This window comes from Manacus candei, unplaced genomic scaffold, assembly GCF_025592945.1.
Source record: "Manacus candei isolate 608988 ecotype Guabito, Panama unplaced genomic scaffold, ASM2559294v1 h1tg000028l, whole genome shotgun sequence".
NCBI classification, from domain to species: Eukaryota; Metazoa; Chordata; class Aves; order Passeriformes; family Pipridae; genus Manacus; species Manacus candei.
The window spans coordinates 22,042,350-22,065,418 of NW_026138076.1; the positions used below are offsets into that span (position 1 = coordinate 22,042,350).

The 23,069-nt window shown below is 38.0% G+C and overlaps 1 long non-coding RNA gene across 1 annotated transcript in view; it reads left to right on the top strand.

Moving 5' to 3' along the window:
* Window positions 1-7,059: 7,059 nt before the first annotated feature.
* Window positions 7,060-23,069, top strand: part of LOC127472281 (uncharacterized) — a 42,987-nt gene continuing 26,977 nt past the window's right edge. The window contains exons 1-2 of the long non-coding RNA XR_007904948.1: window positions 7,060-7,184; window positions 14,618-14,683. This is a non-coding gene — a long non-coding RNA (uncharacterized LOC127472281). The remainder of the gene's footprint in view (window positions 7,185-14,617; window positions 14,684-23,069) is intronic.

Consider the following 23,069-nt stretch of genomic DNA (forward strand, 5'->3'; position numbering starts at 1 on the left):
GAGCATTGGTTAGCAAACTCAGGATTTATGAAGACACTGTCACCGCCCCATTACGAGCCCACGTCTCATCTGTGGAAACCAAACTGGCTGAACACGTCCGAAGCCTGGAAGAGAAAATTGAAGAGGGACACCAGAAGCTAAGAGAAGAGATTAAGGAAGGGATTTTCCATATCTCGCCAGGACAAACAAGAGTCTCTGCTATCAGGAGCCAGCGTCCCCCAGCTAAGGAGAGAAGGTACACTCCACGTGGCGATCTATGGTTTTACCTCCGTGAGCACGGAGAAGATATGAGGAAGTGGGATGGGAAACCCACCTCTTCCTTAGCAGCCCGGGTACGTGAACTGAAAAGAGGAACAAATACCATAAAGAACTCTTCAAGGGTGAACGTTGCTCCAGTCTCTCGTGGGCAAGACTCCAGACGGTACAGGAATGATGATACGTCTGATCCTCTTGAAGGGACCTCCAGGTCATACCCACAAGAAGAGCACAATGAGTACCATGACCAGGACTAGGGGTGCCCTGCCTCTAGCCAGGTAGAGGAGAGGGACAATCGAGTCTATTGGACTGTGTGGATTCGGTGGCCTGGCACATCAGAGCCACAAAGATATAAGGCTTTAGTGGACACTGGCGCACAATGTACATTAATGCCATCAAGATACGTAGGGGCAGAATCCATCTCCATTTCTGGGGTGACAGGGGGATCCCAACAGCTGACTGTACTGGAAGCTGAAGTGAGCCTGACTGGGAAGGAATGGCACAGACACCCCATCGTGACTGGTCCAGAGGCCCCGTGTATCCTTGGCATAGATTACCTGAGGAGTGGGTATTTCAAAGACCCAAAAGGACTTCGTTGGGCTTTTGGCATAGCTGCTGTGGAGACGGAGGAAATTAGACAGTTGAACACCTTGCCTGGTCTCTCAGAGGACCCCTCTGCTGTGGGACTGCTGAAGGTTGAAGAACAATTGGTACCGATAGCCACAGCAACAGTGCACCGTCGGCAATACCGCACCGACCGAGACTCTGTGACCCCTATACATAAGATGATCCGCGAACTGGAGACCCAGGGGGTGGTCAGCAAGACTCGCTCACCCTTTAATAGCCCTATATGGCCAGTGCGTAAGTCCAGCGGGGAGTGGAGGCTGACGGTGGATTACCGTGGACTCAATGAAGTCACACCACCCCTGAGTGCTGCTGTGCCGGACATGCTGGAGCTCCAGTATGAGCTGGAGTCCAAGGAAGCCAAGTGGTATGCCACCATTGACATAGCCAATGCCTTTTTCTCCATTCCTTTGGCAGCGGAGTGCAGACCACAATTTGCTTTCACTTGGAGAGGTGTGCAGTACACCTGGAATCGACTGCCTCAGGGGTGGAAACACAGTCCCAGCATTTGCCATGGACTGATCCAGACTGCACTGGAAAAGGGTGAGGCTCCAGAGCACCTGCAGTACATTGATGACATCATTGTATGGGGGAACACAGCGGGCGAAGTCTTCGAGAAAGGAGAGAAGATAATCCAGATTCTCCTAAGAGCCGGTTTTGCCATTAAACGGAGTAAGGTCAAGGGACCTGCTCAGGAAATTCAGTTCCTAGGAGTGAAGTGGCAAGATGGACGCCGCCTAATTCCAATGGAGGTGATTAACAAAATAGCAGCCATGTCCCCACCAACCAGCAAGAAGGAAACACAGGCTTTCCTGGGCGCTGTGGGCTTTTGGAGGATGCATATCCCCGAGTATAGTCAGATTGTAAGCCCTCTCTACCTTGTGACACGGAAGAAAAATGATTTCCAGTGGGGCCCCGAACAACAACAAGCCTTTGAACAAATTAAACAGGAGATTGCCCATGCGGTAGCCCTTGGGCCAGTAAGGACAGGACAGGACGTGAAGAACGTGCTCTACACCGCAGCCGGGGAGAATGGCCCTTCTTGGAGCCTCTGGCAGAAAGTGCCTGGGGAGACCCGAGGACGACCGCTGGGATTCTGGAGTCGGGGATACAAAGGATCTGAAGCCAGCTATACACCAACTGAGAAAGAGATCCTGGCTGCCTATGAAGGAGTTCGAGCTGCCTCAGAAGTAATTGGCACCGAAGCGCAGCTCCTCCTGGCACCCCGACTACCAGTGCTGGGCTGGATGTTCAAGGGAAGAGTTCCTTCCACACATCATGCCACCGATGCCACATGGAGTAAGTGGATGGCTCTGATCACGCAGCGAACCCGGATAGGGAATCCTAATCGCCCTGGGATTCTGGAAATTATCACCAATTGGCCCGAAGGTGAGAGTTTCGGACTATCCTCTGAAGAAGAGGAGGAGAAGGTGACACGGGCTGAGGAGGCCCCACCATATGACAAGCTACCCGCAGATGAAAGGCGATATGTGCTCTTCACGGATGGCTCCTGCCGCATTGTAGGGACAAACCGAAAATGGAAGGCAGCTGTATGGAGTCCCACACGGCGAGTTGCAGAAGCGACTGAAGGACAAGGTGGGTCAAGTCAGTTTGCAGAGCTTAAAGCCGTTCAGTTGGCTTTGGATATAGCTGAACGAGAGAAGTGGCCAAGACTCTATCTCTACACTGACTCATGGATGGTGGCCAATGCTCTGTGGGGATGGCTGGAGCGATGGAAAAAGGCCAACTGGCAGCGCCAAGGGAAACCCATCTGGGCGGCGGAGATGTGGCAGGACATCGCTGGCCGGGTAGAGAAGCTGAGTGTGAAGGTCCGTCACGTAGACGCTCATGTAGGCAAGAAACGGGCTAATGAGGAGCATCGTAACAACGAGCAGGCGGACCGAGCTGCCAGGATTAAAGTCTCTCAGGTAGATCTGGATTGGCAGCACAAAGGAGAATTATTTCTGGCTCGATGGGCCCATGACGCCTCCGGTCACCAGGGGAGAGATGCAACATACAGATGGGCTCGTGACCGAGGGGTGGACTTAACCAAGGACATTGTCTCACAGGTCATCCATGACTGTGAGACATGTGCTGCCATCAAGCAGGCCAAGCGGGTGAAGCCTCTATGGTATGGTGGACGGTGGTCAAAGTACAGGTATGGGGAAGCCTGGCAAGTTGACTACATCACGCTCCCCAAAACCCGCCAAGGCAAGCACTACGTACTGACCATGGTAGAAGGAAGCACTGGATGGTTGGAGACATACCCCGTGCCTCATGCCACTGCCCGGAATACCATCCTGGGCCTTGAAAAACAAGTCCTGTGGCGACACGGCACCCCGGAGAGAATTGAGTCTGATAATGGGACCCATTTCAAGAATGGCCCTATAGACACCTGGGCCAAAGAGCACGGCATTGAGTGGGTGTATCATATCCCCTACCATGCACCAGCTGCTGGAAAAGTTGAGCGGTGCAACGGACTGCTGAAAACCACTCTGAAGGCACTGTGTGGGGAGACTCTCAAACACTGGGAGCTGCATTTAGCAAAGGCCACCTGGTTGGTCAACACCCGAGGTTCCATCAATCGAGCTGGCCCTGCCCAATCAGAACTTTTGCATACTGTAGATGGAGATAAAGTCCCTGTGGTACATATGAGAGGAATGTTAGGGAAGACTGTTTGGATTAGTCCCACCTCAAGCAAAGGCAAACCCATCCGAGGGATTGTTTTTGCTCAGGGACCTGGTTCCACCTGGTGGGTAATGCAAAAAGATGGGGAGACACGTTGTGTACCACAAGGGGACCTAATTTTGAGTGAGAATGGTCTGTAATGTTTCATTGTATATATATATATATATAGATAGATAGATAGATAGATGTATATAGTTTTAAAGGGATATAGTTTTTAAAAGGGGTTAATTTGGGCATGACATGGATGGCATAGAATAAGGGGTGGATAATGTCCTAGTTAGGACAGCTGAGATCAGTTCATCATGGTGGGTGTAACCCAAAACTGTATTCTATAGCCTTCCATGTCATTTCCCAGAAACTAGACTATTGTTGTCAATAGACTATTCGCACCCTCTGCCCATAGAGCATGGTGGGTGTAACCCAAAACTGTATTCTATAGCCTTCCATGTCATTTCCCAGAAACTAGACTATTGTTGTCAATAGACTATTCGCACCCTCTGCCCATAGAGCATGGTGGGTGTAACCCAAAACTGTATTCTATAGCCTTCCATGTCATTTCCCAGAAACTAGACTATTGTTGTCAATAGACTATTCGCACCCTCTACCCATAGAGCCTGACTCCTCAGGCTATAAACTAGGTGTTAAGAGGCCTGTGAGATAGAAGGATGTTTCTGTCCTCACACCCTTTGTGAACTCCCCGCCCTGAGGAGAGTACCAAGCATTCCTGCCTGAACTGGAGGATATATAATCTTGGAGTTTTGGAACATTTTGCAACCCACTCGTGGGATCCAGAGGACGGCTGCATCTCATCGCTCTCAACCAGACTTAGACCACCACTGGACTGCGATCACCAGTTCTGGCCAGACTGCAGCAGCTCTCCCACCAGCAGGTTCTTCCCCTCTCCCTTTACTTTGGACTCAAACAGGGCCCAAGGAACACCACTTTGTTCAGGCCCCAGGGTACTGGGTTACACATTTGGGTTTTTGTGGGTTGAGACCAATTGTTTGTTTGTATTATTGTACTTACTGTATTATTTTAATAAATTGTTATTCTGACTTATAATCTCTCCTTTGAGTTGGGTTCATTCCCCCTGCTGGTTAACTTTTACACCAGCACAGCATGCTACTCCTGAGTCCTTAATGAGTTCAGTATTCAAAACCAGTTTGTTCATCAGCCTGAAAACTGATTATTTATCTTTAACATTGCAACTGTAAACATGGACTCATTCTGGAAATAAAAGAAATACACACGTAAGATGTTTTGAAAACATGCAGAGATATGTACATATATATGTATGTGTGTGTATTGTCTGTTTTTCTGTGCTTGGGGGAAAATCTACTTGGACTTTCTGACTGCGTGTGACCTTTAGAAAGTCTCTTAAGATATCTCCTCTCAGCTTCCTTAATTTTTAATTGAGAGACCTATACCTGCCTGATGTATAAGTTGCAATTAGTTTTGCAATGCATTTTAAGACTTCTGGATAAGTAGGTTTAATTGAATAGAAAAAAACCAGCTAAGCTAGTCTGTCTTCCATCCTGACTGAAATCCTCTGGACTTCAGATAAAGCTGAAATATAATAGAATAATACAGAACTAGAAGCATAGACAACTTACTTGTTTTATGTTGCCAGATTTCTGTTAGCTTAAAACTCACAAAAGAATCACACATGTGTGTCCCTAGCTATAGAGCAATGGAGAATTTTTCAGTAGTGGAATTTTTAAATAAAGCCAAAATTATTAAACAATCTAGTTTTTGAAAAACAGCTAATGATAAAAGCTTGATGTCAACAAATCTACTACATTTGCAAAAAAAAAAAAAATTGTGTGAAACATTTCTAGTGGCATGTCTTGGTTTTGATTCAAAATAAATGTGTAGAATTTTGGTCACTTTATTCTGTGAAGGCCGATCTATTTAAATTATTGTAACTTGAATGAAAGTAGTTCACATTTCAGCTCTCCAGCTTTGATCACCATACTAACATGTTTCCTATAGTCAGATGTAATTCTAGGTTAGGTACATTGGGAGCAGTTGGTTTCCAAAACCAGTTGTTCTCTGTAGAAAAATTCATTTTTAAAGTTTGTATTAGTAATCCATAGGTTCCCAGATAAAGGAAATCTTACTGGATGAAGTACATTTTATTCTGAAGTACCATCCAGATGTCTCACAAAAAATGGTATTAGTTGTGAATATTCTTGCTATCTTTGGAACAAGTTCCCCTCAGTCGATTTAATCTCGTATGAAACTCTGCAACTATGAACTCTCAGGCATATCACTGCATGACCCTTCAGGAAGACATTAGGATGTTTGGACACAGGGTGTTTTGTGAAAGTGACATCAAGAAGCATGAAATATTATTACCATTATAACAAGGCAATAGGGTGTCACTTTCATAACTGGAATTTTAGGTTTCGAATGAGCTGTGTTAGCAGTTAGATAAAATTCTTTAATCTACGAAATAAAATTAAACTAAAGTTTTTACTATGGACGTCAACTGAGCTCTTCCAGCATCTTTTTGTGGTATGCTTTCGTGAAATGTAATTAAACTGAGAAGACCAATTCAGGTGTTTAAAATAATAAAACCAGCCACCCAGACTTTTTGATCAAGTGACAAGCATGGGTCTCTAGGCTAGTGATCAAACTTGTTTCTTAAAAAAGGGAAAACATTTCCCATGATTGCTTATCTGGGCTAGGATAAGAAAAAGTATGCTGAGAGCTCACAACTTCAGGACAGAAATGAGCATACAGTGCTCATTTGGATGGATGCTGGTGTGAGAAACAAAACAAGCTTTGCTTGTTTGAACTTCTTACTATTGTCTTGATATGATTATATCATGCTCCACTCTGAAACTGGACTTATTTTTCAATGGTTGAAAAATCTTCTGTGGTATTCATTTAGGTATGTTCTTTTAGAAAACAAATTTGTTAGGACAGAAGACAGTTTATTGAAATTAATCCAGTGGGCTTTTCCTGAACTAGGCCTTACACATGTGCCACAGTTGTATATCTGAAGTAATCTCTCCTTACATTCACTAACACAGATTCAGCACTCATCAACCTTAATTATAAATTGTATTTTAAATTTTGCAGTGTTGTAAAAATACCCATGAATTCATGAATTTTTTTCAAGACACAATGATTCTGAATCGTGAAGTGAACTACAAACGTGTTCTTGCTTCTGGACACACATTGTTGTTTATAATAAAATAATTCCTGTTATAGTTTATGTTTTTGTTCCAGTAAATCAAAGTGTGTGTAGTCAGGGAACAGCTCCAGAAAGCTGCAAGTATTTTTAGTTTTAGCATTCTGTGTCCTCTTTTCCATTGAAGTTACCAGACCATTTTGGAGGAGGCGTTGAAGGGGTATGAAAGATAAACAAGTTCCTAATGAAACCATAGACTGAAAAACAACCTGCTGCATTTCTCTTTTATTACATTTTTCCTGCAACATAAACTGTTTTTGAAGTTACGTGAGTGGAAACATAAAGTACGAATCGTCTCTCCTTGTCCATCAGTTCTGTCTCATAATTCTTCCGGCTTGGAGTATTCTTTCCTCTTAGATAATTGCAAACAGCACAGGTTGCCACTTTATCTCAAAGATGGCTGTACTCCCTCATTTTGGTAATGTAAAAACCCTGTTCATTCTTTTCTTTAAGAATTGTTTTAGTATTAGTTATCGCTTAGTAGTTTCATTATTTATGTCAAAATGTGCTTATGGCTAGATCTCTGGACAATACATCATTGGTGTTATTTTATGTAATGTAACTTTCACTGTCATAATTTGAAGGGACTTTCATTGTTTATGCTGTTTCATGGGTTGGGCAGGGCTGAATTGCTATGGAGGTGGTTAAAAAAGATGTGTCTGTCAATCAGTTAAGTAAATGAGAAGAAAAGATTTGGTACAATGCTTATAAATAGAAACTAAATCTTTGAGAAAGTTGAAAAAAAAAGAGAGGATGCATATATGATGTTACAGGAGATGCAAACAAAGACATGGCTGATACAGTCTTCCCCAAAAATGTTCCATTCTCTCATCCCTCTGAGACTCATTAAAAAGGATCTTCACTTTTCCAGTCATATGTGAGAATTTGCTTCCTGAAGTACCTTGAGCTGTGGCTGCTGGTTACCTCAAGGGCACTCAGAAGGATATACATGTATGCTTGTACTGTGCTTCACTCATGCCTTCCTCAGCATCTGCTACCGTGAACAACAGGCTGCAGGGTTACAAAGGACTTTAGAAAGGCAATCCTTAGGAATTAATATGAAACTTCTTGATGCTCAGCATTTTTTAAAATTAAGCTAGCTGTTTGGCTGTCTAAAGGGAGACAACAGTGCCTAAACTTGGAAGTCTTATGTTGAAAATCCTCATCAAAGTTTCTTCTGATTAATGGATTTTAAATATCATTCAAGAAGCTTTAGCATGAAAATGCCACCAAAAATTCAATAAGAACGTAGAAACACAAGATTTTTAATTAATTAGAAATGCTTTCTGAATTGGCAGAAAGCTTCCCCCTGGGGACCTCCCAAATATGCATAAAATACTAGTGTACACAGAATAAAATCTCACAACAAAACAATGAGTTTTCTCTCTAGACTCAGTGCAGCACAAAGGAGAGCTCTGAAGGAGTTAGCTTGCTGCCAAACTAATTTTTCAATGCTCTTTCCTCATGTCTTCTCATTTTGTTGGTTCACTAGCTTAAGAACATAATTTGTTCTTCTTTTATATTTTTGTGCTATGAAGAAGGACAAAAGATTGGAAACACTGTGATAAGTTCCCCAAGGGCTCTTATTTCAAGAATGAACCCTGATTTTATTTATTTTATCTTTATTTTTTTTCAATGTAGGTTAGAAATTTTTTGCTTTGTCTGAAAACACATCTGCCTCCCCTGACTGCAGTGATAAAAGCTTTACACCTATGTGTAATCCTCAGCATTTATTTGGGGACTCTGCTGCAGACCTGCATTTCTTGAAATCTCATCATTGCAGTTTACAGATTTAGCACATGCTCTAGGTGAGGAATGCCTCAAAACTGTTCTTCATGCAGTTTAGGCTGAGCAGAACTGAACCTTGAAACAAAAAACACAGATTTATTCCCCTGACCCCCATGTGGGTAACATATGAAGGGTATTGCTTTAAAAAACCCTCAGTGAATATTAAGACTAAGTCAGAAGAGTATTTCTCTCTTGTCCTAATGAGTACGCTCTGGCAAAGCTGCAGGTAGGGTTTCCTGTGTTGCATACCATATGTTGCATCTGTGAAATACAGCACATGGATAGACCTGTGACCATTCATAGAGTGAAAGCAGCAATGTCTCAGTATTTTTGAGAACAGACTCTGAGAACAGACAAACAACACCATAAAGTAAAAGAGCAAATGGCACTGTATAGCATTTTTGTTTCCTACATGCCCTTGCACCAGTCATTCAAACATGTGTTGGTATTAAATAGACATCTAGTGTGTTATTGCTACTTTATGTTGGGAGTACATTTCTGAAGTTCCTACAGGGATATTTGGGCACTAATAAGAATGAGTAATTTGAGTGACAGTAACAGTGTAGCAGCAACAGTGTAGCAGCATTTCTCCTGGGCTACTTATATTGCTGAGAAACCCAGGCAAAATGCCAAGGTAACGTAGCTATACAGATCTGAAATTTGGATCTTTCTGTAGGATTATACTTTGAGCTATGTTGAAATCTTTTTATGGATTAAATTAGTGTGTGACTGGCTTTACCATAGCCACACAGAGAAGTGAGATGACTACAAGAAACAAGCAGGAGTAATTTTATACTTAAAGAGCGGCTAATATGTATTAAAGTTATCTCATGTTTTGTAATGACATCCTGATTGTCTTTTTACAAAAATACCTCTGGTTGTAAACAATCTATTGACACAATAGACTGTGCAACAACCCATAGTGTTTGAACTTATAGAAGTTTAATGATACCTTAATCTTTAAAAGCTCTCTACAAATTCTTCTTCAAAACAAGGTGTGGGCAAACATGATAAGTTATTCTGTCTCTTGGTTTCTCTGTCTCTTTCTGTCTGCCATGAGATAAAGAAAAGTACAAGTGAAGTCAAACAAGTATATAGTATGAAAGCCATTCAATACATTACTTAAGAATATACCTAACTTCAAATCTGAGTTGCAGCAGTGTTGAATATCAGCGAAGACAGAGAAGTAATACCACCTGTGGGAAATTACATAGGTCTTCCTCTTTTCTAAGATAGCACTATCATTCATACATGCAGTATACAATACATAATCAGGCATTTCCCACTGTTTGCCTTCAGTATTTGTATTAGATTATTAGAGTTTTTAAGTTTATTTTTTACATTATGTCAAAGAAGGACACGTATAAGGCCCATTAATATTAAAATGAGCTTATTTAAGATTACATCATAGTTGGGTTTTTTCCCTCTACACTTTTAATTGGGTAACATAAAAAACAAAATATGCTCACAAGTTCTCTTTCAGAAATAGATAGAACTTAGAAGGTCTCCAACTAAATATTTTGAATTTTGTCTGTAAACATTATGCTTTGCACGCAATAAATATTTATAAGATTTCTATTAAATATTTTAAAAATTTGACCACCAGCCTGGGAGATAATGAATGGTATTACGCAAAAATGTGTACAGCTTCTGAAAGTGGCAGGGAAAATTGTTTCTTCTTCCTCCTCAATTTCTAAAAAGGGAAATGAAAAATGTGCTAATATCTTTCTCTACTTTCTTCTCACTCAAATTTAGTTTTGGAACTAAACAAAAAGCAAAATAATATCAATAGTTTTCTGTGAAATTCAACATTTGGCTGTTTACCAAATGTATGGATATTTTTGAAAATGCCCATCTTTTCTGTTTTGACAAGCTCTTTTGCTGCAGTAATTTGTGCCAGAGATGCTTCTCAAAACAATAGGCCCTTTCAAAACCTTTGTTCAAGAAGTATTTTTAAAAATATATAGGGTTAAAGAATTAATCCCTGTGTCATACCATAAACAGAACACTATTTTTGTTGAGAAAATACAATTTTATTTCATTAGCATCAAATTGTAAAATGTGAAAACTTTTTAACTGAAAATTTTCCTGGCCTGTACTCTTTTCAAATAAATTTTGTGTCAATTTATTGAAAGCACATATAAACCCAAACTGTTAAGGTTCTTTTTCTGAACCAAACTTCCTGACAGAAGTAATTTACAATATTAATGTAAAATTTTGCATTTTTGCTTCACGTAAGGGATGTTCTTTATTTGGACATTGTTACTTTTGCCTTCCCTCAGCAATGACACGCAACTGCATCTGTCACCGTGCCTGTCATACTCCAAATTGGAAACTTACTTCCCTCCTAATGGTGCACCTATGAAGCACGCCCTAATGATGAGATATTAACTTTTCTGAAAACTGTCTAAGAAAGTAGGGGAAGTTTGTAATAGAAAGTTTGCAGGCTGTATTGCCCTTGTCTTTGCCTGATTGAAAATGGTGTTCAATACCTCTTCACTCCTGAACTCATCTGTGTGCCCCTCTACAAAGTCATCATCCTTTTGACTGAAGAAGATTTGGCTGTATATGAACTATGCAATTCAAAACTGTATGAAACAATGTTCTTTTTTGTGTTGCAGATCTTGATTATACCATTAAAATCAACCTATTGCTATTACCCTCATCATTTTTCAGAAGTGTAAGCAACAATTCAGATACAATAGATCCAGTCTTGTGAATTTGGACAATTTATTACAATGAAGAACAGGCTGTTCAAGTGTACCTTGGTGGAAATAAAGAAGGCTAGAGTCAGAAATGTGTGTCATACTATAACTAATTTTTTCCCCCTTTATGCTGTATTGCTGTAAATGCACTGATGGAAATTTACCATTAAAGAAATACACCATGTATTGGAATGTCAACACCATTTAGTTCACTGGTACACTTGAAGAGGAGAACCTTTTATACCAAAGGAATTGTAAAATGCACTCCCATAATTAATGTACTATGAAAGGCAGAAATTAGTTTTCAGTATAGTCCCTGGAAATGGGTGGTGTCATAAAGCGTGGCAAATCAATGGTGCTGACCATTAATACAACTTTCTGAAAGCTAAAGCTTTTTTTGCTTTTCCAGATGTTTGCTTATGAGAACAATCCTGGTTTAAGCAATGAACTCCAAGAGCTTCAAGTTGTTCAGGAATCTGTTTCCCCTACTCTTTAAAGTTATTTGAAAATTACATTTTCACTGAGGCGCAGAAGTCATTTAAGTACCTCTGAAAAATACACGTCTTATGATCTGGTTATCATAGAGATGTTCACAAAGCATGCCACTGCAATAAATTAAAACTCTATACCTGACTTAGAAGGATGTAGAATAAGACCTTCAAGTGTAATTTATTCATGAAGATCCATGAAGTAAAGACAGAGTGTTTAAGCTGTTCTCTTAGAACTGTGATAATGAGGGATTAGTAAACAGTTTTGAACATACATAAAAGTAGGTAAAACTTCTGTCTTTCCATTCTATGATCATTAGATTAATAATAATGTAATATGCCATCATAGCAACTTTTCCTCAAATGCAAGTACAAAATAACTCTCAACTGAGAACAGGAAAGCATATAAATGTCATTCGAGTTTTCTTATCTTCCTACAGAGTCTGTAGGAACTCCCAGACATTTCTAAGGAAAGATCTAATACAGTGAGCTAAGTACTAAGGAAACTATTTTTTTAAACTGCTTGTGGGCCTGGTACAAGATTATCATGCGTTTTCAGAAACTGCTTGTCCCATGGTACAGGTAACTTTTCTTTGTTTGGAATTTTCCATATTTTCTTCAGATATTTTCCATCTGCTTTTTTTTTTTTTTAATGCAGCTTAAAAATTAGATGACACTGGTGGAAAGACTTTCATTTGCAAAATCAGAAAATAAATACAGAAAGGCTGTTGATTTCCCTGTCTTTGCTTCTTCTTTCTGTTAATTTCTTTTCCCTTTCAATTGTTTTGTGGACTTAAAAATGAGCACCCCATATTCAACCAGGACCATTCTTCTTTCATTTTTTCCCTCTTTTTCTTACATTCTTGTTTTGTTTTTCTTTCATTTCTCTCTTGTTAATGATCACATAAGACTAATAAGGAAGGTATGCTATTTAGCAATTTTCATACCATTGGAGAAAATCACTTAAAAATTCCTTCAAGATTTCTACATCTCAAGATATGTAGATTTATACTTTCTTTTAGCAAGCAGGTGAATCTTTTTTCATTCCTTAAATGAATGAATTGAGTGTTAGCTGATTAAATATTAGAAAGGTTATAGCAATTTTTGTAGAGGGAACACCCAAGAAATTAGGATAGGAGTTCCACTGTACTATCACCATATAAGCACATGCTGAAATAGTTCTTCCTTTACAGTAGAAACCTTGGTCTTTTAGTGTTTTATGCATCTTCTTAACTTTAGAGTAATCCCACTGAAGTTACAATCACAGAAGCCTAGAATGGTTTTGATTGGAAGGGACCTTAAAGATCATCCAGTTTCAAACCCCCCTGCCACGAGAAGGGACACCTCACACTAGATGAGGTTGCTCAGCATCCCATCCAGCCCGGTCTTGTTACCCATTTACCTAAGTTTGCTTTCGACCAGGACATAAAAACAGTTGTGATTCTGAAGTCTGACATCCTCATGTGGGATTAAACCTCGCTAGCCATTTCTTGGATACCAAAGCATCTGAGAGTCCCCAGAAGCCTTGTCCATGGCTCTTCATGCTTACTGAACCATTTCTGCTTGTCTTTTTACCCTCCTGTTTCTCAGAGAAAAAAAAGGAGAAAGCGTGGCATGTCCCCTACAGTGTAACACTTCAGTTCTGCTGAAGACTGATAAGAGGAAATATTCTCTACTCTTTTAAGAACCTAGAGCTGCCATAAAATATCATGTCAGCAATAACAGAAGCCATTGTCTTAATCTGGCTTTCAGCAAAATAGTTCATTTTAACTTGACATACTGAGTATGTTATGAGAGATGTTGTTTATTTCAAAAGATGTGTGTGCGTTCAGCTTTCCTACCACAGTTTTGAGTGCCTGAATACAGAAATAATTAAAATTTTTCTCTTTTTATTTACTTGCTGTTGGTAGATAAAATAATAGAAAGAGGATGTTAAGAATGCAAAAACTAGAGAACATAAGCACACGAGGTAACAGATGGAAGTTACTATGGAAAATTCAACTCAAAGTATTTGTTAATGTTACTATTACACACTTATTCTTGCATTAACAGGTATATAACAAAATAACTGCTTGAAATACAAGATAACAGAAATGTCTTTAAAACAGGGAAGTGATGATTAAATGGAAACATTAAAAATAAGCAAACTTTTTTGCTAAATTAGCCACCGGCATTGCTGTCTTTGTATATCATTGGCCACAAAAATTACCTGAAAGTCTGTGATCAAACACTTATTAATTTGGCTACAAAGATGGAACAAAATGAGTTTAGCATAAATGAATATATCAAAAAATACATCAAATATCAACTAAGTGTTGGTAGCAATTTTTATTTCTGCGCTGTTAGAAGTAGAAGGATATAAAATGATTGATGAAAAATAGACATTATTTGTTTTAAAGAAATCAGCCTATCACCTAAAATCTACAGTAGGACACGTTATGCTAGTGTAGTCTTCCTGTTGCAGTTCCAGATGGTAAAAGCACTGTATGCTTATCTCAGTGCTGTGATTTTAACAGAGAGACTCACAGACAAACGAGAGTCAGCAAATGGCCTGATGTGCTACTAAAAAAATATTTATAACATTGTACTGTGTCACAATGAATGGAAATGACAGGTGTTGTGGTCTAATCTCTTCAAGAACATTCTGCTTTCAGATCAAAACATGAACAGATACAGTTTCTAAGTAATATCTTGGGACTCTGCACAGGAGTGCTCTTGAACACTGTATTAGAGGTAAAAGGGTAGGAGAAATGCTTGCTGGTAGCTGGAAAAGTGAACTGGAATTCAAGAAATTTGAATCATATTCTCATGCTCCTGTTTTTTATAATTTTTTTTTTTGCCTCTCCTGTAACACCTGCAATGTTTTGCAGGGTAAGGAATATGTCTGCAGTGTGAAAATCCGGTTCTGTCTGACTGTTTACTTGCTGGACTACTTGGTGAGTGTTCCCAGTATATGTAAGGAAGTTTCTTCCTCTCTTTGGTTTGCAGACTACACATTAAGCACACAGTCAGTGCAAACTGAGCTGCTGGATCAGAGAGTTAGCCAAAAACCCACATTGGCTTTTGGTCACTAGTCTGTAAAACAAGTAATGAAAAGTGTAGATGAAGGCAATGGTTAAAATAATATAATTCAGATTTTGGTGTATTAAAAGATGCTAAATGGGAAGGTGTAACGAGCTGTGGAGGAGAATTCTCTGACAGCAAATGGATGTATCCTTGCACTTAAAGGGAAATTGAGATTAGCTGTCAGAAAAGCAATAATACTAGAATTTAAAGGAGGGATCAAAAGTGAAAAGAACAAAGAGTACTTTGCAAAGAATCTCAGACAGAAAAACTGATAAGAAGCTGTCAACAGAAACAAAAGAAATTACAAATATTCTTAGCCACCAGGTTAATGGATGTACTTTTTGCCACACTCAGCACTGCAGGGAAAGTTGTGCTTTGCATTCAAATACACTTGGGGAAAACTGGACGAATGAGAGCATGCTGACAAGATGGGATGCATTTTTAAGTTCAGAGAAATTTGAGGCACTGTAAAGAAATAGTAGTGTTTTTCTCAAGGAAACACACAAATGAAAATAGAACAGCAATGAGTATTTTTTTATTATTTGATTAAACAACTTTTTTTTCAAATCACACATTTTATAATTGTCAGGTACAATCTCTCTGTGCTATTGAGCAGAGTGGAAATCTTTTACCCACTGAGAGTGTTTTATATATGTCTCTTTAATTAGTTAAATTTAAACTATATATTTCTTTAAGAAACATGAAATGCATTTGTAGAGCTTAGAAATATTCTTCTTAGAGAAAATGATAAAGCCTTCTATAGCAGGAGAAAAGCAATACTATCCCAAATCCTGGTGAGAGGCAGCCACATGAAGAGTATATGATGCTCCACATTAATTGTTCCAAAATGTAATACCCAAGTTACTGAGAAGTTTGTGAACTAGCCTGAACAACCAAATGCCATTTCCTGTGCATGTTTGGCTTCTAGGGTTGCCTCCCCACTTTCTGTGCAGAGGAGAGAAAGGAAAACAGCAGAACATGGATGTGAACACATTTCTTAAGAAAATGAAAAGAATAATTGGCTCTTATAATAGTCACAAGTTGTGACTATGTGGAGGGCAGACTGGAAGACAGATGAAGCTGTGATCTGAATTGGGCAACCCAGAACTTTCACAAGCCCTTGCTAAAAGATTGGTCTGAATAGCCTACAGAGATGTAAAATTGCAAGGCAGGGCATGAAATATTTAGCTGTGTTTGCAGTCTACTTGAGTTCTGCTCATTGAGCTATGCTTTCTCTTACAAGAAATAATAATTACAAAAATGGCTGTAATTTTCAAATATGATCTCTGTATTTTCTTGCAGTTTGTATGTAGTCTTTTCAGGACAAGTTGTCCCTAGATTGGGAAAGCTTACAATTATAATATTTTGACTAGCTCTTTGGTGATACCAGTTGAGTTTTACTCTGAAAAATCCAGATGTTATGTCATTTCTTTCTCTTCCTTCCAAGAATCTGAAAGAATGCATGCATTCAGATAGGTTAAATGGAAGTATCACTCAGCTCTTTTACATATAGGTCACATTTATTCAAGTGGAAAAGAGAATTTCTGCTAACCTACATTGCTCATCATACATTTAAAACCCTTTATCACTGCTGACTTTATAATAAAATCCTTTAACAAATTTTATTGATGTGTTCCAAATACCTCTGTGGAAACTAATATATGAGAAAATTAGAACAGTTTTTATGTGCGCAGATTTCCACATAATCTTTTCCCCAAAAGGATGAAACTCCCAATTTGGCTCTTTATCAACTTTGTGAGTTTCTCTTTTACTGTATATCAACTTACAGCAATGAGCAATTTCGTTCTGAGACTTCATATAGAATGGAGAAATGTGCTTGATAGTAGGGTTGTTGAATAATATCCAGATGTACCGTTGGACAAGAAACATATTTGCAGAACAGGAAGAGGGTCTGCTTTACTCCTGAACAGAAGTACCAGAGCCCAAGTAGAATGCTAATCTCAGGTTTTTTGTCAGGATATTTGCATCACCTCTTCCTGCCATAGGTAACCCCCCCCTTATATTACTATACTAGGGGTCAGTAGTAATGGTTAACATGCTCCTTAGCACAACATGGCATTTCATTACAGAGAAACTTTTGTTTCTGGTGTAGTTTTTCTGTTCCAGTATACTTCAGTACCATTCTGTTATTTGTTACTGGGTTGCAAACTAACTGAACAAATTAATAAGAAAATTGAACTGATTGTGTGAGTTTACTTAAGCAGCTGTGCAAATTTTTCCAAGGGCTCTTCTCTTTTATGGTGTTCTCCATAGATCAAAATTTGACCATGAAGTTTGAACATGAACTTTGGATCACCTTAATTCTTAGAACTGTAACAAGAAATTTTCATTCTTCATTCACCATTAACCAATAATACATTTCCAAACTGTTTTAGACAGAAGGGTTAAACTGAGTGCCAAATGAGCAGATGTATTTACACTGGCCACATTGTCAGCAGGGGTAACCATAAAGACCCAAAAAAGTAATGATTTTGCAGCTTTTTTTGGGTGTTCTGAGAAGCAGTAATTGGCTCATTCTTCTACTGTGCAGCTCTTGTGTTTGCATGTATTTCAAAGCAGCAATTATTTATCCAAATAACTGTTTGGGATAATTTTTTAAAAGTCACAGTAATATTACTGCCAAATTTAGAGTAAAAGAAAACATTCTTTGCATAAAAAATATCATGTATTTACATAATTAAAAATTTAAAGTCATCCATGATGGAACTTTATCCATTCACGACTACATCTTCAGTAGTTTTATAGAAGGGGGTGATTTTCTTTAATAATACGCTTTGATATTTAGTATTTGTAAAATGATTATGATTGTATAATAATCAACTCAAAGGAACAAATAATCTCCAATGGAATTGATTCTGTTCAACAGAAATGGCAAGTGTTACTTTGCATTACAACAGAAAAATATCACCTCCATTATTTTGGGTCTGTAATGCTACTGCAATTAATATCAGCATCGTTACTAGAATTCTTTAAGTTATATGATTAGTAGTTATGGAGGCCATGAAAGTAACTATTGTTTCTATTGATTATTTTTAAAATATTTTAAACTGAGTGCAGCACATATAATTGCAGTTTTATTTTATCTAGTGTTTCCTGTTCTTTTTTCTCCTTTTACTGAATCAGATTTTATTTTCCTTGTCACTTCTTCAGTTGTGAGGCTGTGCAAAAAAAGACTCCTTAGAGAGAAACATATTCTTCGGGATGCTGGAATGTTTCGTCAAAACCAGCATGCTAATTGGATTCACCCTCCCTCGTCTCTTCAGTGCTTGCCTCCCTTCTCTGCCACTCAGCAAATTGCTCATCTGGCTCCCACATTCCTTTGTATTATGACCTCTTTTGCTCTACTTTCAATTCTTCCCTTTTTTGTTTTCTCTTAGTTCTGTGCATGTCTATCTGCAGTAGCAGCTCTACAACTCTGTGATATGTACAGGCAGAGAGGCTTGTTCTCCTTTTCATCTTGGTTAGGTCTCTGTTGACTTATGATATAATTCTACATTGTACCCTCAGCCTACATTAAAATGTGAGTTTGTCTGGTTGAGGGTCATTACATCACTTGCACCTTTAGGAAGTACTTCTGAAAGAGGCTTTGTTTTTACAGCTCTCCTACAATTTTGAATCAAGAAAAGAGTGCCTGATAAGGAGATGTGCTATAAGCTTTCATTTTGAGCCTTTGTTTCATGCAAAATGAGCTTAAACTACTCAGTATTCAAATACAACAAGCACTATTTCTGAAAGTTACCCTTTTTAAAATTTCATATTTCAGCAGTCATTTCTGTCCTTTTCTTTCTTGCTGTATTCATGTTATAATCAAACTATATTATCTGTTTAATGATACTTACTTTGCCTGAAAATGGTTGAAATGCAGGTATTTCTAAGTCTAGGCATATATTTGCAGTAAAGAAGGTCACTTTTGTCTTTAGCTTTCTGAAGAAACATGTCCTCCTCCTATACACTGTAAAAAGCAATACGGTCACCGCCTTTATTGTCAGTTGTTTGCTTTAAATGCTAAATCCTTTCTAAAATCCATTGCAGATCTTAGGGGCAACCCATCTGCAGATTTATAGCTTGTCCTTATCAGCATTCTATTTTAATGAGTGCAATTCATATCCCTCCACACAACTGAGGGCCCACCATTTTCACGTCAGTCCATCCTCCTTTTAATTAAGGTATATCTTTTTCTTGTTCCTCTCAATGAAAGACAGGAATTCAGTGTGAAATAAATGCTCATTTAAGTGTTGATGGAAGTATTAATGGTAAACAATAGAAATAACAAAACCTTTCTCTTAGTTATTGAACCAGAACATGAATGTTCTCTGTCTGATTGTGCAACATGAAATCACTCACTTTCTCCACCACAAAAATAAATCCAAACTTGTAAAGATTACTGGACATTCTATGAACTTTCAGGTATTTGGACAAAGTGAAATCCCTACAGCAACATATTCCGTCTCCAAAAATGTATTCAGAAAATCCACATAAGTCAGTGGTTCTCTAGACTGTACTATATAGCACATAGGTACCAGAGATACTCAGTCCAGAGTATCGTATCATATCAATCATATCATCATATCATATCATATCATATCATATCATATCATATCATATCATATCATATCAATCATATCATACATATCTTGTATCATATCATATCTTATATCATATCATATCTTGTATCATATCGTATCTTATATCATATCATATCTTGTATCATAGTTTGTTTTCTGGTTTATTTTCTACTTTTTCTTTTTTATTGTTTTTTGATGTGTGATGGTGTTCAGCTGTGCTTTTTGGTTTTTTGGGTTTCAGTGTTCCTATCAAAATTGAAGGTGGAATAGGTGTGATATTGACAGGTAACCCTCCAGCTAAAAAGGTGAATAGTCCTACCAAGTGTGTAGGTCACTTTGTGAAGTTATGATGAATCATTCTCTGAAATGTGGGGAAACTTTTGCGATTTTGTTTATCTTCATATTAATGATTTAAACTTTGATCTAGTCTTCAAAATGGATTGTCCTTAATACTGAGATTAGGAGAAAAAGACTAATTGTGTGTTACATAATTTGTCTTCATGTCTCTAAATATGAAGGTAGGCTGGAATAAGAGAAACTGAGCTTTTTAAACCCCAAATCTGCTAACTTTGGCTTTAAATTTTAGGCTTTGTTTTAATATGTTTTAGACTTCAAATATGTTAAACATATTATTAGACCTGGTCTTTGGAACAAGAATCATTTTCTGAATATGGGGTTCATAAGGCCAACATAAGGTATTTCCAAACCTGTTTAAACACTATTCAGTCTTGTTATATTACAAGTGATACACAAATGTTAGGTCCTGATAGCAAAAGATATTTTTATTTCCCCACTATTTCTAGCCCTGTCTTTATAGCAATTTGCTGTTATACCAGAATAACCAGAATGGGCAAATATTTAAAAAATGGTTAATGAAATGTGAAATGCTAGAAGGAATTTTATTGTCCATTTTGGAAACAGTGCAAAAATAAACAAATACATAAGTACCAATCCTAGTACCTTTAGCAACAAGAACAGCACGCTGTCTAAATAGTGACAATCAATTCAGTGACTTGCTTTCTGCAATTAAAAGCTGCCATGCAAAAAGGAAAGTGTTTAAGCACAAACTCCTCCATCTAGGGATAAGCATGCATTATTATTTTGTTCATAATTGTGATTGCCTTCATTCAGAATATCAATTTGTGAACAGAAACTCAAGAGCCTCTATGGCTAATACCATCTTCTGCAAATGGATTTTACAGCATATTTCAGAAAAATATCAGGAAAACAATTATTTATCTGGACCCTTAAGAATAACTCTACTACTGAATACAGAGTATAGTCAAGAGATCAGAAAGGGATAGCAGAGTATAAGTATCCTTTTCTCTAAGAAATTTGATCTTTAAAATATCATAAAGAGATTACAGGATGTGACAAAAATGATTTTTCAGAACTGGTTTCCTATTTTTATGGCATTATGGTAACTACTTTATGCATAATATATAATATATAATGTTGCAGCCATATTGTGGCTGAGATCAAATTAGCTGTAGGCACAGATGAAGTGCCCAACTATTTTTCATGTATTTATTTCTGAATCTTTGTATCAATGAATGTTGTTTCACAGAAGTGCTGGGAAACATGTGAGGGCTAAGAGACTCTGGACAATACTTTACCTGGTAAGATCCTGGACAAACTGATTAACTGCAGGTAATTGTAGAGAAGGACAAGGTCTTCCCTCAGTCTCCTTTTCTCCAAACTGAACAACCCCAGCTCCCTCAGCCACTCCTCATAAGACTTGTACTCTGGACCCTAAACACCATCTACCAATTTTCTTTCATTTGCTTCAATACAGACAGTCTGAAGAACAGGTGAAAGAGAAGTAAATGGTGAACATTGAAAAATTAGTGATAAAGATAAAATAATTATATTTTTTTAACCAGATTTTGTCTGTCTGCAGTTTCATCATATAGACAATGCTAAGCAGATGCTCTACTTTAGTTTGCTCAGATATGACTTTGCAAGTATAGAGTATTCCTTGAATATGGTATCATTACACCTGTGAGATAGCATAGTATCTGGAACAAGCACAATCAAAACTCTAGCAGGATGCCTTCTATATGGGATTGAGATGCTTTTTGAAAAAGTCAGAGACAGTTTCAGCTGTGGTAGAGGATTTACAGATCAAACATATCTGCCCTAAGAATTTCTTATTGTATTGTCGGCATGGGAATTGCTATGCCATTGAATTTTTCAGCTTTTAACACTAACAGCAGTTAAACTATTTTGTCTAGTGCAAGTGGAATTTCGAGACTTATCATGATGTCCACTGAAGGTATGCAAAGGCGAAAGAGGTTAGATAACTCTCAGGGGTGGTCTGACCAAAGATCTTTTCTGCAGCTGTTTCTCTCATGCCTACCTGTAGCACCAAGCCCTAGGACTGCGGTTAGGAAGCCAAAACCTGGTGACTGCACCGGTCCCTACTGCCTTAGGACAAGTCCTGAAAATTAGGCTAGTGATAAGTCTTTTAATTCTTTCTGGTCTAAATGAATGGATTAATATGTCACTTTTATTCTCAGAGAAAATATAAAATTTTCATGTGCTATGCTTCAACTGGATAATTTGATTACCATGGCAAGCAAGGAAAATTAAATTTCAGATACTTCAGTGAAGCCACAGGAACTGGAAGGAGAAACATTTGTCATTAGTTTGTTCTTACCAAAAATAATAAAAAAACCCCCCTTATAACCCTAATCCATTGATTGCACACCTTGGAGGGGAAAACTTTACCCGGAGACAGGACAGAGGCATGAAGTCCATCCCAAATGATGAAGGGCCTCTCTAGAAGGAAAAAGAAAAGCATATTCTTCCTTCCCGTGTTAAGAAGCAGGCTGAGGTGATGAACTAAAAAAAAATGTAAATAAAAAGAGAAAATCTTTTAGAAATATTGTGATTTCAGGAAATGTTTAGTTCCATAATGTAACTAAACCAGACAGGTAGATATATACTTATTTAAAATGAAAACTTTTAAAAAAATAACTTTATGGGCTATATTTTGCCACCTTCAGATAAGCAATTTTATTCCAGAGATAGAAACCCTGAAACCCTTTTTAGTCAATGATTAGTCTAGGACAGTGCACATTAGAAAAGTCAAATGTAGCCTGTATGGAAATCTCAAGTTACCCCATCATCTGCTGTCAAACAATAGACCCTCCCCGCTAATATTCAGCATAAATCAAATCTGAAGTGACTGAAAGGCCACAGCTCATGCCTAAGTGCCACTTAACACTTAAACATGATGGAGATCAGGTTTGGACTGGACCGGACTTGTACTGAACAAGCATATGTAGTTTTATTCAGAAACCTGTTAATTATGTATTCACTTAAGAAGCAAAAGTCATGTCATTCCACCACTGGTGTTGTCTTACAAAATTAAAACCTCAAATCCACATTTCACACAACTGGTACTATTGCCAAACAGCCGATTATTGATGTTTGCAATATATTCTGTTTATGTAGAGGATAAGTCACACAAGACTTAGCAGTCTGAACAGAATTATTCCACTGAAATGTTTTCCATGAAGCATCAGACACTTTATTCTGTTAGGAGATGACATTTATTGTGGAAAAAATAAACATTTCTTGCAAACACTTTTTAAGCAGTTTTCCATCCTTAATAGTCTTTAAAAAGTGACTAAAAATCTTTTACATTGCTTTTTCTACCAATACT